The following is a 15,286-nucleotide window of genomic DNA, read 5'->3' as shown; positions in this document are numbered from 1 at the left end:
CTGGAGTTGGATTACCTTAAGCCAAGCTCTCACAGTGGGAGGCTGATGGGAACAAGAGCAGCCTTATTGGACAGTGGCAGAGATTCCCTCTGAATTTGATTTAGTGGGACTTAACTAGACCCACTAAATCAAACTCTGGAAGATTGAACACAGCAGCATCAATCTTCTGCAGAGTGAAGACATGGGTCTTCGAAGGGCATAAGCTAGCACTGAACTTAATGAATCTGGTTTGTGCCCATGAAAGCTCATGATACCATCAATATGCTGTGTTAGTATCTAAGACTATTTATTGTTTAAGTCTTTCCAGTTACAGACTCACTCAATTCCCCCTCTGCAGCATCAACATTTGTATCACCCAAGGGAGCTGTATGGTGGTAGGCAGAGATGACCCATGCTGATGAGGGGGCACATAAGCTCTTGATGCCCTGGTGCCAGGTATTGTATAGACACACGGCAAGTCATAGTCCCTATACTGACGTGATGAACGTTTAATGAGAGGAGAGAGACAAGAGGTGGGAGGGGAAAGAGAAGGAAAGCAATTTGCACAATATCACATGGAAGATGAGTGGAAGAGTTGGACGAGGCTTCTACCCAAGTCCCAGACTAGTAAGAACATAAGAACGGCCATACTGGGTCGGACCAAAGGTTCATCTAGCCCACGGTCCTGTTTTCTCACAGAACAGAAAATCATCAAGAGATCCCAACCAGTAGAATAATTTGGGGCCGTCTTCATATCCTAGTCACTTTAGAGTTAATCTCTTCAGAAAGAGCATGAATTTTGAGTAAAATCAAGAAGAACCAGGCCCAATCTGCCCCCACCCAATACAGACTCAAGCAAAATATTCAAGAGCCACGTCTCTTAGGACAACTTGACCAGGCGTCTCCAAGGAACTGATGAGTTTTGGTGCAGGGTTGTATCACTGTGTGATAGTGGCTGGAGCTCCCACACTAATTAATTCCATAGCCAAAACCTCCATTGTGACTGTTATTCTGAGCGAGTCCCCCTCACGATTTCTCTTTGTCTGGTTCTCCTGTTCCTACCCAGCCATCTACCTTCTTCCTTCCCCAGTCCCATGCAATTTCAGGACACCCTGAAATATTTTTCACCTCCTCTGGAGAGAAAGGATAGCCCAGGGATGAGGGTGTAGGACTGGGCCTCAGGAGACCAGAATTCCTTCTCCTGCTTCTCCACAAATACCCAGGGTGACCTCAGACATGTCATTTGATCTCTCGGTGATAAAGTTCCCAGCCTATAAAATGGGAATAATTCACAACCCTGCCTCACTGGGGAATAGTCAAATACAGTGCTAGGGGTGTAGGGAGATCATATAAAAACACATGATAGCTATACAGATACAAGTAGACTTAAGAGTGATTCTTCGGGTGATGGTATGCTCCATTCCTCGGATTAACTCAAACCTGTCTTCCAAGAACAGTTCCAACAGAAGATAACTATGGAGAACACATTGGGTATGTCTACACTTGCAGCCTAATTCGAAATAGGGCTGCAAATGTAGGCATTTGAAATTGCAAATCAAGCTCAGGATTTAACTATCCCACACATGATTTGCATGTTCCTGACCGGGAGCCATTTTTTGAAATTGACAAGCCCGGAATCACTGCCCGCGTCTACCCGCGGCAGTGAAACGGGAGTTCGAAATAAAGCCCTATTTCAAAATACCTGTTAAACCTCATTGCAGGAGGAATAACAGGTATTTTGAAATAGGGCTTTATTTCGAACTCCCGTTTCACGGCTGAGTGTAGACATGGGCAGTTAGTTCGGGCTTGTCAATTTCAAAAAATGGTGCCCGGCCAGGGACATGCAAATCAAGCGTGGGATATTTAAATCCTGGGCTTGATTTGCAATTTCAAATGCCTACATTTGCAGCCCTATTTCGAATTAGGCTGCAAGTGTAGACATGCCCTTAGAGAACTTTCTCGAAAGATATAACCCAAGTTGTGGATATTTTAATCCATCCATCTGCCAATCCAACCATCTGTTCATCCGTCCTTCCATCTGTCCATTCCTCCATCCCTCCCTCTCTCCATCAGTCTGCCCATCCATCCATCCCCAATCCATCCACCCTCATAATCACCACTCTGTCTATCTGTCAGTCCCCATACACTTCCCTCTGTCTGTTCATTCCTCTCTCTACACACATCCCCTTCCGTGTGCCCATCTATCCCCCGTGGCAAAAACGCTTCTTTACCTGGTCACTGGATCGTCCAATAAATCGATTATATTGTCCACCTCTCCCTCTACACACCTGCCCATCTTCACTCATCTATGTCCTTATGTCCATCTCTCCAGTCATCCCAGTGCACCCACCTATCCATTTGCTTCCAGATATAGATAAAGCCACAATTGTAGGTATTGTACCCCACAAACTGCAATTTATGTATCTTCTTTTCATACCCCTCCTGCCACTGACCTATCCACTCCCCTGGAGAACATCTGAAGAAGTGGGCTGTATGATCCCATCTACATGTTTTGATAGTCTTTAAAGTGCTACCCAACCATTTGTTGTTTTTAAAGTTTGTCCTTATCTATCTAGGCATCCATCCTCAATGTAGTTCTGTTTATCTGTCCTCATAAACATCTGTCAGTCCACCCCCATACAAACCCATCTCTGTCCCCATCCACCACCCCTTCTCTCTCTTTATTTCTCTCCTTTCGAGGATGATACACAGTGTTACCCTCACATCCATTTTCTTCATGAGCTTCTGCTCTCCACTCACACTGCCCACTCCAGCTGCCTCCCAGAAGCCCCCAGTAACCCAAGAAGAGGTTTTGGTATCGGCGTCTAACACTGTGGGAACCCTGGGTACCACGATGACTAAGGCCATTACAAAATTTCCTTATTCTTTATCAAACCTCTCACCCGGATGGGTGGAGATGGAGCCCGACAGACCGAGTTTGCCTTGGGGAAGACAGAGCTGTTGAAGGAGGAAGGTGATAAAATTGCGACCAGATACTGACAGAACAGCACTTGGAGCAAAAGCGACCGGTATGTGAGCTCTGGGCTGAGATCTCTGGTAGAATTCACGGGAGGGTTTGGATGTGGGGAAATGGCACCAGCGCTTTGTATTTCATCGTTATACTGTAATCAAGTTGTACCTGGCAGAACCTGCATTATCTGACCATCCATCCCCATGCACATCCCGCTGTCTGTCCATCCATCTGCATACACATCCCTCTGTCTGTCCATCCATCCCCATGAACATTCCCTCTGTTCGTCCATCTAGCCCTCTGCATACAAATACCTCAGTCCATCCGTCCATCTATCCATCCCCATACATATCCCTCCATCTGTCCATTCATCCCCATATAGATCTCTCTGTCTGTCCATCAAGCCCTCTGCATGCAGACACTTCGGTCCATCTGTCCAATCATCCCTCCTTCCCTCTTCCCTTCCTCCATCCATCCATCCACATCCACATCCACATCCCTTGGTCTATCCATCCCTCCCTCCCCATACTCACACCTCTGTCTATCTGTCCATCTCTCGCCACACCCATCCATCCATCCATCCATCTGCCCATCCATCCCCATACTCACCCATCTATCTATTCATCCTTCTATTCATCTGTGTATTCGCCCATCCACTACCACATCTTGCTTTTTCTCGCCTATCCATTCCAGAATGATCCTCATGGCCAAGAACATTTAACTGTTACCCTCTCACCTATTTTCCCGGTGAGTTTGTCGACTCACCAACTCTAGCCGTCTCACAGTAGTTTCCAATTTTTTCCCACATAGGTTTGTGTATGGGCGTGTAACACTGTGGAACTGGGACCCACAGTGACTACGGCTGTTACAAAATCTCATGGTCCTTTTTCTTGGTTTAGCTTCACCCCCAACCTGCAGGAGCTGTAGCCCTACAGCCCAGCTGCATCTGCAGGAAGAGGGAGCCATGAAAGGGTGAAGAGAAGAAGGTTGCTACCAGACACTGAAAGAATAAAGTCCTGAGCAAAAGCAACAGGTGAGTGAGCTCAGTGCTGAGTGCTCTGCTGGAATCCAGGGGGAGGGTTTAGGTGACGTTTAATAACACAAGCACTTTATGTTTGGTCATTCACCACATTGCAGTCAAGTTGTACATGGCAGCCCCTGCGTTATCTCTCCATCCCTCCCTCCCCATTGCCACCCCCATCTGTCCCTCCTTCCCTCCCTATAGCCACCCTCTGTCTGTCTAGCCATCTCTCCCCAAGCACTCCTTCCCCACACTTGTCCATCCATCCATCCATCCCCATAGACACACCTCTGTATATCCATCCATCCTTCTCTAAGCATCCATGCCCCACATCCATCCATCCATCCGTCCATCTGTCCATCCATCCATCCCCCATAAACACCCCTCTGTATATCCATCCATCCTTCCCCAAGCACCCATGCCGCACATCCATCCACCATCCATCCATCCGTCCATCCATCCATCCCATACAGACACCTCTGTCTATCCCTCCCTACCTCCCAATAGTCACCCCTCTGTCTGTACATCCTTACCCAAACACCCATGTCCAACGTGAAACGAGGAGTACCGGTAGTTCGGAATAGGCACCCTAGTCCGAACTACCTAGTTCGAGCCCCGTGTAGCCGCGCTACACGGGGTTCGAAGCAGCGGGGATTTAAAAATGGCGGCTCCCCGCTTATGCTAATGAAGCCCGGGAAATTCAAATCCCGGGCTTTATTAGCAAGTGCGGTATGCATACATTACCCTCCTAGTTCGAACTAGGAGGGTAGTGTAGACATACCCCCTCTGACTATCCATCCCTCCATTCTTCCTCATAGTCATCCCTCTGTCTATCCACCATCCCTCCCCAAACACCCATGCCCCACATCTGCCCTTCCATCCATCCATCCATCAATTAGCCTGCCTGCCTGCCCATCCATCCATCCATCCATCCATCCATCCATCCCCTTACTCACCCCTCTGTCTATCCACACTCCCCTCCCCATACTCCCCTTCTACCTGCGTACCAAGCTTCCCCCTTCGAATTTTCTTTACAATACTTCAAATCCTTGAAAAGCCAATGGCAGAGTGAAACATTCAAAGCTGCCTCTGTCCCTTTCTCCACATTCTTAATCTGCCCCCGCCTCCTGTACACGGATCTCCGGTGCGACACTGAAGCAGCTGTTCTTGTCTGGCTCTGTTTCATTGTGGGAACTACGGGGGCACAGTGATTTACAACCATTCAAATACCCGTTGGGGCCGGGGTACCTTCGCCCAATTGGGTTGCCACTGACATTTGGACCAGAGGCCCTCTGGTTCTTGCCAAGGGACTGAGGCTCTTCTGTGTGTTTTGGAAATGTCCCAGAAGCCCAGCTCTTCCAATACTGGCCCCTGGCTACAGGGCCACTGCTCTGGATCACACACTGATCCGCCTTCAAGATCAGTTAAATAATAATGATAAAAATATAGGCCCAGGTCCTTACATCATCCTTGCAATCCAAAATAAAGCCATGGCATTTTCAAAGCTGTCTAGGAAATTTGAATACCCAGCTCCCCCTAAATTAAGAAGATAACAACAGCCATACTGGGACAGACCAAAGATCCATCTAGCCCAGTGTCCTGTCTGCCAACAGTGGCCAATGCCAGGTGCCCCAAGAGGGAATGAACAGAGCAGGGAATCTTACAGTGATCCCTCTCCCGTCACTCATTCCCAACCTCTGTCAGAGGCTAGGGAATCATTCCTACCCTTCCTGGCTAACAGGTATTGATGGACCTAACCTCCACAAATGTATCTAGTTCTTTCTTGACCTCTGTTAAAGACTTTCTCTTCACAACCTCCTCTAGCGAGGAATTCCACAGGTTGGCTGTACGCTGCAGGAAGAAAATCTTCCTTTTGTTTGTGTTAAACCTCCTACCTATTAATTTCATTTGGTGACCCCTAGTTCTTGCGTTATGAGAACAAGGAAATAACTTTTCCTAATTTGCTTTTTCCACACCAGTCATGATTATATACACCTCTCCTAGCTCCCCTAAGTCTCCTCTTTTCTAAGCTGAAAAGTCCAAGTCCTTTTAATCTCTCTTCATAAGGGACCCATTGCAAACCCCTCATCATTTTTGTTGCCCTTTTCTGAACCCTTTCCAATGCCAATAAATCTTTTTTGAGATGAGACAACCACATCTGTATGCCGTATTCCAGATGTGGGCATACCAATGTTTTATACAGAGGCAATAAGATGTTGTCTTATTCTCTATCCCTTTGTGAATGATTCATTAAAGGGAGCATCATGTTCCATTTGTGTGGCACAGAATTTTCCTTGCCGGTAGATTTTCTTCCAGAGTCCACATTTAAACGGGAGGCTCGTTACAGAATTGTTGTATCTCTGCCAACCAAATCATTTCAAAGTCGGCTGCTTAAAAATCAATGGAACCCTTCACCTTGTGTTGCTGGTAATAATTTCTGTGTTGAGAAGACTAACTGGGCTGTTAGAAAACCATCTCCCCTTGCATTTCCCTGGAGTTTAGCTACCTACGGCTCTTTATCTATTTTCAGGAAACCCAGATCAACTGGCATGTGCTTTACCTGAGCTAAAAAACCCCATGGGGAAGTAACTTTTTAGGCAAGCAATAAGGAATCCTGTGGCACCAGAAAGACTAAAAAATTCGACAGTTTCACACCACAGACCTGCATCTATGGGGGATCTAAGAATGTGGGGAAAGGGACATAGCCAGCTTTGAATATTAGCCAAGAAGGCTAACTACATTTTAGGTTGCATTAGGAGGAGCATTGCCAGCAGATCCAGAGAAGTCATTATTCCCCTTTATTCGGCACTGGGGAGGCCACATCTGGAGTATTGTGTCTAGTTCTAGTCCGCCCATTACAAAAAGGATGTGGGTGCATTGGAGAGGGTCCATCAGAGGGCGACCAAAATGATTTGGGGGCTGGACACATGACCTATGAGGAGAGGCTGAGGGATTTGGGCTTGTTCAGTCTTCAGAAGAGAAGAGCGAGGGGGGATTTGAGAGTAGCCTGCAATTCCCTGAAGGGGGGGTTCCAAAGAGGCTGGAGAGAGGCTGTTCTCAGTGGGGGCAGATGGTAGAACAAGGAGCAATGGTTTCTAGTTGCAGTGGGGGAGGTTTAGGTTGGAGATTAAGAAAAACGATTTCCCTAGGCGGGTGGGAAAGCCCTGGGCTGGGTTCCCAAGAGAGAGGGTGGAATCTCCATCCCTAGAGGTTATTAAATCCCAGCTTGACCAAGCTCTGGCTGGGTTGATTGAGTTGGGGTTGGTCCTGCTTTGGGCAGGGGACTGGACTTGATGACTCCTGAGGTCTCTTTCAACCCTCGGATTCTGAGCTTCTGTGAAATATAGTGGGGTGTAGCCTTTCATGGGCTGGAACCCACATTATGAGATGTAAACGGATGTTGCAGGGCTCCGCATTGTTTTTGCTGAAACAGACTAACACGGCAACCCCCCCCGGAGACATTCAGCAACGTTATGGTTGCAATCAGCAATTAAGGCTGCAGTTTCCCATGGGGATCTTATGACCATTCCCACTTAAGCCATGCCAGAGTTGGCTACGGAGCGGGGAGACACATGGACTGTCCCGTTGTGAAGTTAACGAAACAGGGTCTGATGGGGGAAGGGGTCCAGGGTGGGGTTTATTCTACTTATTTAAGGCAGTTTTACTCAGGTGGAGTAATTCCTTATTCCTCAAGCCACCGAGGGAGAAGAGGGCATAGAGAGAGACAGAGATCTGGGGGAGGATGAACGAGATTGCGGTAATGAAAGACAGACAGGTATTTGTGGGGACAGACATCTCTACTCTGTAAGGGCTGTCCTCTAAGACCCTCAGATATCTATTAATACATTGCAGAAAGAGGCCCAACCTACTCCGACAGATGTTTTCCTGGCCCGTCTAAACTCTTCCAAACAACCCAGCCTTATTCAAAGTCAAGCCACCGCGCTGGCCAGCCCAGCACACGAACAACTGGAACGAGCGCGCGGTGGTCCTCCGTGTGTCAGTCGCCACCTTTTGCACCATGAACACAACCTACAGTCGGGCCAGAGAGAGGAGAGCAACCACCCACCGCTGGGAACCCCCAGACCCACCAAGCCAGGACACGGGTGTTCCCTGGAGTTCACTCTAGATGCCCGCGTAGCTGGGATATACAGACCTGCACTCCACACGCCGCTGGTGTCCTTTCTCCACCGAAAGGGCTTTTACATCCAAAACGCGGGTCCCCCAAAAGCAAGTCCACAGGGAGAAGCCGTTTGGAAAATAATCGAGCGGGAAACATTCTGCCGGTATGTCCATCATCCATTACATCAGCCATCCTACCCATATCGATCCATTCACCCACTCACCCATCCATCCAACTCCATGCACCTCCCCATCTATCTATCTATCTATCTATCTATCTATCTATCTATCTATCTATCTATCTATCTATCTATCTATCTATCTATCTATCCCCACACACACCATCTATCTATCTATCTATCTATCTATCCCCACACACCCTCATTCTCTGTCTCCACACACATCCCTCCCATCACCCACCCTATCCATCCTCTACCCTCTCAGCATTTCTTTCTCCATCTATCCCCCTCCATCTCCCTCTGCCTATCTACCCCCAGACACTCACCCTACCACTCCCTATCTAGCCTTCCCCCACACACATCCCCTCGCACTCTCCATCCAGCCCCTCGTGGCTCCGTGGCACGGCACTCCGAGCAACTCGGCTCCGGGAGTGACCGAGCTGCTTCCAGCCTGCGACGTGTCCCAGCCGCCGAATCCGGGCAGCTCGAGGCGTTGGCATCTTTCCTGGAGTGTAAATGCTCTGAGCCCGGAAGCAGGCCCCCTTCTGTTTCCTCCCACCGGCACAGGAAGCTGCCAAGCGGCCGTGTGGTGGGGGGTGAGATACACGGCAGCAGCCCAGGGAGTAACGGCAAAGAATTCGACACCCAAGTTCCGCGCGTACCCCTGCCTCGTTTCCACAAGGAGGGACGCTCACGCCAGGCCCGGAAGGGTCTCCAGAGGAGCCCGTTGGGAATTAAGCAGCCAAAGGCCGTCGACTTTCTGCGGGAGGTGACTCCTCGCCTCCTTCGGCAGGTTCGCAAACTCCATCCTAATGGAGAGCTCTAGGCCCCTTTGGGAAATGAATGAGAATCTTGCCTTTCACTTCAGGGCGACCCCAGTTTCACCCTATTTGGACATTACGGCAGCACCTAAGCAGCCGGGCCTGACTGTGCTTGGCATGGCAGAGAGACAGTCCCCGCCGCACGGAGCTTACGGACACAAGGCAGGAGCAGGGACAGTTGTAAGACCGGAAAGATCCTCTGTCACGTACAGCAGGTCAAAGTGTAGGCAAGCCCTGGCTCAGTTTGAGTCGTTAACGCACGGCAGGAGGCCTCATTTTCCGGAAGAGGGAATTACGGCGCTCCATGAATCATCGGATGAAAAACGGAACCTTTGTGCTCAATCAGATAAATAAATAGGCCCGTCAGGTAGGAGAAGACAGAACGTTTGAGCCAGTGAAGAGAAGCGGGAGAACACCGCAAGGGGCCATGTCCTCTGAACTCGATAGCAAGGGGGGAAACACGTTAGGAACACGGAGATGAGGAAGTGGATCAATGGATGCCACGTGGACCCTGCATGCTTCCCAGGATTGGCTCCTCCCACAAAATAAACAAGCCCATCCAAACACGTATGGCACAACCTAGAGTGGATGCAACGAGATGTTCAGGGAGTATAAGGAGGCAAGGTTCAGGGTCACTTTGGAGCTGGAACACCCCCCAGCCTCCACCCCCTTTGGGTGGGAGTCGAATCAACACAGCTGTAGGCCAAACGAAGCACCCCGAATGATGAAAGTTGGAGTCAAACTGAGTTATGAGGAAGCGGAGTGGAAACAAATCCAAGCGGGAATCCCTGCACCAAGCCACGGAGAATATTGAAGGGGGAATATTTTTGTGAAGGAACGAGGCATCAAAACCCGATGGGCTTTCAAAGGCGGGTTTCCCAAAGGTTCACAAGGACCAATATCGTCTCAGAGTTCAAGGCCAAAAGGAACCACCTCATGACCCTGATTTGGACATTAGTTTGACCAAAGCAGTTCCGTTCTCCTAAGACTCAGGCAGGAGGCAGAAACCACCAGAAAGCCACCTGCCACCATGCCCAAACCTCCTGTGTTGGCAGGGAATTAATTAGCTGAGGTGCGACCAGTTGATCTAAGCAGGGAAATCTCCCATGCTATGGAGGATGGTGAAAAAAGTTGTGCTTCTGTCTGTGTGCTCTGGTGGCCTTTCGCCTGGCACTTCTGTTTAAGGTTGGCAAGAAAGGGACTGGATTTCTAATTTTGATGGGTAAAATGGATGTTTTGAAAGCAATTTTTTAAAGATTTTTTTCCCTCCCTTCAAATTTTGCGTGGTTATGCAAAAATTACGAACAAGGAAAAGTTATTTACTTATTCCCATGATATAAGAATGAGGAGTCACCCAATGAAATGAATAGGCAGCAGGTTAAAAACAAACGAAAGGAAGTTTTTCTTCATGCAGCACACAGTTAACCTGTGGAACTCCTTGCCAGAGGATGTTGTGAAGGCCAGAACTTTAACAGGGTTCAAAAAAGAGCTAGATAGATTCATGGAGGTTAGGTTCATCAATGGCTATTAGCCAGGATGGGTAGGAATGGTGTCCCTAGCCTCAGTTTCTCTGGAGGTGGGTGACAGGGAAGGGATCACGTGAGGATTCCCTGTTGTGTTCCCTCCCTCTGGGGCATCTGGCATTGGCCACTGTCGGCAGACAGGATACTGGGCTAGAGGGCCCTTTGGTCTGACCCAGTCTGGCCGTTCTTATGTTCTTACGAGATTGAAGCACGTCGATTTCGATCCCTTTCAATGTGGACAGTTGCAGGGGTGGTCAAACCGGGGTAGGAAAGACAAAACCCGTTCAGTGAGCCCAGGGGGCAACAGTTAAAACTTTTTTCGCAGTGCAAGGTGGTCGGGATTCACAGGCGGTGGGTGAAGGTAAGGAACCCCGCCCCTTCTACTCAGGCCCCGCCCCCATGGGAACCAAGCCCTCCCTCCCTGCTCAGCATGCACCCCGAGCCTCCCCGGACCCAGAGCACAGGGGCTGCAATTCTCCGCCCCCCATAGGCCTACAGTAGGCCTAGTCTGCCCACCGCCCCGACTGCGTATGCAACCACACAAAGGGATCCCCTTCCATTCAAGTTTTCGCCTGTCTGTGAACAGGGTCGTCAACTGGGAGGGGGGCCAAAATGAGGAGTTGCCCCTGGATCTGGCAATTTAACCAGGCCGGGGGCTCCAGGACACCACGGTTACCACAGCAACAGCAGGTGCCAGAGCCTTGGGCCCTGTTGTGTCACCACCGGAGTGCCGCGTGGTGCACTCTCAGGACAGGCTAGGGAAGTTTAGCTCTTAGCCCCGCCCCATCGGCCTGAGGCCCCTCCCCTTCTGGGGGACCTAGAACCGAGCCGCCCCCACCCTGCCCAGAACCCCGCGAAGTCTGACGTCAGCCCTGTCCTCAAATTGAGGAGGAGGGAGAAAAATCGTTCTCTTTGGCTATGTCTAGACTGCAGGCTTCTTTCGAAAGAGGCTCTTTCGAAAGCATCTTTCGAAAGAGGCTCTTTCGAAAGATCGCGTCTAGACTGCAGGCGGATCTTTCGAAAGAGCAATCCGCTTTTTCGAAAGAGAGCACCCAGCGAGTCTGGATGCTCTCTTTCGAAGACGGCCTATTTACATTGAAGAACGCCTTCTTTCGAAAGAGGAACTTTCGAAAGAAGGCGTTCTTCCTCGTAAATTGAGGTTTACCGCCATCGAAAGAAAAGCCGCGTTCTTTCGAATTAATTTCGAAAGAACGCGGCTTGAGTCTGGACGCAGGGGAAGTTTTTTCGGGAAAAGGCTACTTTTCCCGAAAAACCCCCTGAGTCTGGACACAGCCTTAGAGGACAGGACAAAAAGCAACGGGCTTAAACTGCAGCAAGGGAGGTTGAGGTTGGACATTAGGGAAAACTTCCCGTCAGGGTGGTTCAACACTGGAATAAATTGCCCAGGGGCGTTGTGGAATCTCCATCCCTATAGATATTTAAGAGCAGGTTGGACAGACACCTGCCAGGGATGATCTGGGCAGCGCTTGGTCCTGCCATGAGGGCAGGGGATTGGATGCAATGCCCTCTCAAGGTCTTTCCCCGTTCCATAATTGGACGGTCCTTCAGCCCTTGTAGACCTAGGGGCAAGGGGAAGAGAGCCGATTGGCTAAACAAACTGTCAATCAGGAGATGGGGCAGGACGGCTTTTTTCTGCAAAGGAGTCTGGGTCGGGAAGCCCTCCATAAAACCCCTGGCTGCTGGAGGAGTGAAATCGACATTTCATTACGTTTTCCACTAAAAATCGGGTCCTTCCGAAGCTACTTACCTCACGGCCTCTTTGGAGGAGGGCTGGTTTTTGTGATGTGTGTTTGTGTAGGGCCTACCACCACGGGGCCCTGTCCTGTGGTTTGGCCCTCTGGGGGCAATGGTACTAGAAATAATAAATCAACACCATCAAGGCAGATGGACGGACCGACGTAGAAGTCCCTGTCTGTGAACCTCACGCTAGATGTCACTGTATCTAGCCGCCAGCCCAACTCAGGGTAGAGCTGAGTTTTTGTGCTGGTGTTTAGCACCGTGAGTACAATATAGCAGCACCGTGGTGCGTGCTCGTACAAAAACGTCCAGCCGGATACAGGCACAACTAGCCACCGATGGTTTCTCACTGTCTGAGAAAGGCAGCTCAGACGCCCTTGTGGTAGAAATCGATGGTTCAACACCACCGCAAATACACGGATGCTTTGTTCCTGCCACCCAACAATCACAAACCACTGTACAAAGGAGGCTGTTATCGTTTTTCCCCCCGTCACAAGTGGTGAAACTGAGGCACAAAGACACACTCTTGGTTACATCATCCAGGGATGGGAACGGAATGCTGCTCTCCTGCCTCCCACTACAACAGACCCAGAGGGCTAAGCTGTCTCCTTTCAAGGGACTTTCAATACCCCCCCAAATCATTTGTTCTGGCTGGAATTTGCAAAAGGACCTACAAAAATGAGGGTTTGGGGTTGGTATTGTCCAGGGTGGCTATTTCAATATAATTTTACTATTCAGAAAATTGCCCTGTTCTATCCCAGAACATTTCATTCCCTCTTCTCCTAAAGTCACAATTATTCCAGCCTCACTGACCCCCGTGGAAGACTTCTGCCAGAATAGCTAAATTCCACTGCAACACATCAGATGAAGTGGGCTTTACCCACAAAAGCATCCAGCTCCCAAAGAAATCTAAGCACCAAGCCTTTGAAATTCCCCATGCTCCATGAATCTATCTAGCTCTTTTTTGAACCATGTTAAAGTCCTAGTCTTCAGCGCATCCTCTGGCAAGGAGTTCCACAGGTGTGACGGACCGGGCCGTGTCTGGGCACAGCTGAGTGCGTCCGCTCAGGGCGAATTGCTCAAATCCGAGGCTCCTTACAGCCCCCGACTGGCGACCTCTCCACACAGGCCACAAACCAGTCTCACAGAGCGCTTCAGCAACCTGCCTGAAGCCTCCCGAGCAAAACCCCTCCGATACCCCAGCAATATCCGTGCCCCAGATGGCCCCGGGCCTCATACACAGGTGGGGGGTCCTAGCACCCAATCCCATCTACCCCGAACAAGTTCTGTCCGGTTCCAAGAAACCAGCCACAGATCCCTGGTCAATTTACCCTCTGGATCTTACCCACAAATCACGCTGGGCCAATCCTTTAGAATCTATATCTAAAGGTTTATTATTACAGGAAAGAAAAGCATGAGAGTAAGGTTATTAAAGTACAGTACGTTACATGCACCGAATCTCCCAGTCCTCGATGCAGGCTCTAGCAGAGATGTTGCAGCTGCTGGTTTAAAAGTTCTTATTGCACATCCTACGATCAGGATGGGTTCACAGGTCTTCCGGGCTCTTCAATCCCTGCAGTGCTGCCTCTGGGATGAAGTGCTGAGCTGAGAACAAAATGGCATCGACCACATGGCCTCTTTATACTCCTTCCTGGCCTCTTCTTGTATGCAGCAGGTCACCTGGTCAGAGGCCAATCTCTATGTTTCCTGCTGGCTGCCCTCAGGTGACAAAACCCCATTCTTTGGGTGTGTCCATAGCCTATTGAGAGCCATTGTTCCACAGGGCTTTGCTACTCAGCCTGTCCATAGCCATGCTTAACCACATTCACAGAAATATTCAGCTTCCACACAGATTACAGATTCCTACCTACACACATAGACATTATATACTCACATAAATAGCGTACATAAGATCAACCAACAACAATCTCCCATTCAACACCCCACATGGCTCCCCCCACACCAATTTCTGGGGCCAACACCCCCACCTAGGGGTGCAGCAGCGATCTGGCTGCTTCCCTCCAATTCAGCAACGTGACAACAGGTTAACTGTGTGCTGAGTGAAGAAAAACGGCCTTTTGTTTATTTTCGCAGAGGGAGCGACTGAAATGCAGCCAGCATGAAGAGAACTTGTACAGCCTCCATCTCTGGATCCCTGCCCCATGCTCTCAGATATACTCATGAGAGCAACTCTCAAGTATAGGACAATCCTGCTATAAGACGCCTCGGTGTACCTCCGTTCCACACTAAAATTATTGATCCTTGTAGGAACTGATGCTGTAAGTCCTCCTGTTCTCTGCTCTGAAGTCGTGCAACCTCCCCAGAAAACACCCCCCCGCCCCTCGCCAGAAAACAACCCCACCTCCCCATTTGTGCAAATGGAAGTCAGCCATGGGGAAAAAAAAATTCCCTGCTTCCAGTTGTTTCTCTATAAGTCCAAATATTTTGAATGTATCTTGGACTTATACTGAGGAAGGCCTGTACCTAGAAGGGTGTCACAAGGAGGAGGGAGGAAAATTGTTCTCTTTGGCCTCTGAGGACAGGACAAAAAGCAATGGGCTTAAACTGCAGCAAGGGAGGTTGAGGCTGGACATTAGGAAAAACTTCCTACCTGTCAGGGTGGCTCAACACTGGAATAAATTGCCCAGGGAGGTTGTGGGATCTCCATCATTGGAGATATTTAAGAGCAGGTTAAATAAACATCTACCAGGGATGATCTAGACGGTGCCTGGTCCTCCCATGAGGGCAGGGGACTGGACTTGATGACCTCTGGAGTGTCTTCTATGGCCCTACAGCCCTGAGAGAACCAGAAATCAAGAGGAAGAGAGCGGATTGGCTAAACAAACTGCCAATCACCCAGAGAGACTGGGAGGGACTTCCTTTCTTTGCAAAGGAGTCTGGGTAGGGAAGCCCTG

The 15,286-nt window shown here is 49.6% G+C and overlaps 2 long non-coding RNA genes across 2 annotated transcripts in view; one reads left to right on the top strand and one right to left on the bottom strand.

Moving 5' to 3' along the window:
- LOC142821180 (uncharacterized) overlaps window positions 1-8,449 on the bottom strand; it is a 32,453-nt gene extending 24,004 nt beyond the window's left edge. The window contains exon 1 of the long non-coding RNA XR_012898109.1: window positions 8,125-8,449. This is a non-coding gene — a long non-coding RNA (uncharacterized LOC142821180). The remainder of the gene's footprint in view (window positions 1-8,124) is intronic.
- On the top strand, window positions 2,240-5,819 carry LOC142821181 (uncharacterized). Its single transcript, XR_012898110.1, has 3 exons — window positions 2,240-3,008; window positions 3,761-3,983; window positions 5,133-5,819. It is a non-coding gene; the product is annotated as an uncharacterized LOC142821181 (long non-coding RNA).
- Window positions 8,450-15,286: the final 6,837 nt, after the last annotated feature.

The sequence above is a fragment of the Pelodiscus sinensis genome, chromosome 30 (genome assembly GCF_049634645.1).
Source record: "Pelodiscus sinensis isolate JC-2024 chromosome 30, ASM4963464v1, whole genome shotgun sequence".
Classification (NCBI taxonomy): domain Eukaryota; kingdom Metazoa; phylum Chordata; order Testudines; family Trionychidae; genus Pelodiscus; species Pelodiscus sinensis.
This window is presented reverse-complemented; position numbering and strand designations above follow the sequence as displayed.